Source organism: Papilio polytes, unplaced genomic scaffold (assembly GCF_000836215.1).
Source record: "Papilio polytes unplaced genomic scaffold, Ppol_1.0 DF824180.1, whole genome shotgun sequence".
Lineage (NCBI taxonomy): Eukaryota > Metazoa > Arthropoda > Insecta > Lepidoptera > Papilionidae > Papilio > Papilio polytes.
In genome coordinates this window covers 2,077,749-2,080,338 of record NW_013525024.1, presented here as the reverse complement: position 1 = coordinate 2,080,338, position 2,590 = coordinate 2,077,749, and positions in this window count along the sequence as shown.

Here is a 2,590-nt window from a genome sequence, read left to right as displayed (position 1 = left end):
GGTATATTAATTCGTAAATGATGTAAACAGTGTTCCTCATTAATATGACTGAACATTTTGTACATCGTAATTAACTTTGCTCGGTTTAAAATTTTAACAATAGGCTTTAAATTAAGATAAAAGATGATTACCTATACAATTTTTATATCTACCGTACATAAGCTAATTTAATAGATATTGCATTAAGGTTTTTTTTATAACATAAGTTGGCAAACGAGCAAGCAGCCACCTAAATCCGCCAAAATGGCGAAGCCGCTGCCCATAGATATCCGCAATTGCAGATGCGTTGCCTATCCATATCCGACGGAGGAGAAGACGCACATAAAGAGGATATTTCCCCTTTCTATGCATCTCCTCCACTGTCAAATCCACTTCCCCTTCCCATCCTCTCCTTATAAGAAAAGGGTGGTAAGGACTAAGGGACTTAATTTAGGCCTTTTGTTAAATAAGGTTTCAGAATTTGAATTTTTCTAGTTTCTACTTAACTATCGGACAGTAGTTGTGCGATTGTTCATTGTTTCGCAGCCAATTCAACTGTTTAGTTGAACAACCAAAAATCGAGTAATGTAACCATATACTCTCATAGGAAATAAAGCGCGACCAAACAGTTGTGCGATGCTTAACCTACAGCATTTGTTTTTTCCACATAACTTATTTTATTTTCTTGCACTTGTTTAAGAGATCGATTTCATTTTCTTTATATATTTTTTTATTGGTTGCCAATATCAAAATTTAACTGTTTAAGTTACGATGCCTAATTTTCTAAGATTTCTGAACAAATTAGAATCCTTTGTTTTATTTAAAGTGTAAGAGGGCTCTTTAAAATTGCATACTTCAAGAGTCAGGTCATTGTAAAGGCCAAAGCCTTAATTAAGAACTTGTTCAAACAAAAGCGAGAACAATTAGCGACTAAAGTAACGAGCCAGCTAAGAGGGCAAGCTGTTTGGTGATTATCAACAAACGAATTCATGTTGATCAAAGAAAATACAACTACAAATATGTAACGCCCAAAAATACACAAAGGTTTGTAAATTTACTTTCTTACAAGTCAAAATTTATTACTTAATGTGCTTAAGTTCAGTTAAATCTCGTATAGTATGAGGTCTTAGTTTATATTGTTTATGATAAAAAGTCATCAAAATATATACTAGCTGTTGCTCGCGACTTCACCCGCGCGAACTTAAAAAACATATATTACTCACTAATAAAGTAGATTTTGAATGATGAAAGAATTTTTAAGTTATTTCAATATATACAAAAATACAAATCTTTCCTCTTTATTTTTCTGTTTTCTTTTGCTCGCGGCTTCGCTCGCCTAATATTAAAAGTTAGTAAAAAAAACATAGCCTGTGTTACTTACAGATAAATTACCTTTCTAACGGTGAAAGAATTTTTGAAATCGGAACAGTAGTTTTCGAGTTATTTCAATACATACAAAAATACAAATCTTTCCTCTTTATAATATTAGTATAGATATTATACTTCTCTTTTAATATAATCTTTTATATTCTATTTTCGTTTAATACTCCAAGTTAATATACTTTTTATTAATATACACAAATGTGTACGATAATGTGTTCAGCATCCAATTTCCTTAACGTGCCATTTTCGTCGAGAATTCACTCTTAGGGAATTTAAAGGCAAATTGCTAGGAAAATGGAAATAAGCATTCCGTTGAAGGGATCTCATCACTTCTATGACCCTAATTAGACCCCAATATCAGCTAAAAAGGATTCTTTTCTTGATATAAGATTTGGTAATAGCAATTTAGAACAATCACTGCTAAAGTAAAGTTTAAAATAGTGAAAATGTCTATGAAGGGATAGCTTGTGCTGTCATTGTAAACGACTACACAACTAAAAATCGAGTAGTGGGCGCACCTCCATATAAGTTAATAGGAATCAAAGCGAGAATAAATAGTCGTGCGATAGTTTAGTTCCAGGTGTCGCATATTCTTAGACCCATAATTTATTTTCTCTCCTGATATAAGTCCACGGTGTAGACTATTATTTGCATTATTTTTTAATATTTTTGCGTGTATTGGTAACTTAGAAACTCATATAGTAAGTTACTTTTTTTTACTACTTATCAATACGTTTTTATCATTTACACTCATATTTAAAACAGTATAGTATAATCTGATATATGAAAATAATAGTCATTGATTTTTTATTATTAATTTATTGATAGTATATATAATTTGCATTATTAATAATAGACTTTTTTCCTTTTTAATTTCTTTTAACAAAATTATGTCACATTTAATAAACATCAAATATATATTTACAAGTAAATCGAAAATTTTATTTTACATACATAGGTATTTTTATTCAGTAACAAAGATAGAAATTTCTTACAGATTTTAGTAAAGATATTTATCTTATATCATAATTATTAATAAAATTACTTTAACCTTTACATATTTTTCAACGATGAGTAATTATTATAAATGTAAATCTGCTTAAATAATATTACATCTCTCTTATGACCTCTTTGAAGTACTAAATGTAGTTGTCATGTCGAATTGCTATTGCATATGTTAAGATGCTTTCGCGGCCGTCGTCGCTGCTGTGGCGGTACCGACAGGCGT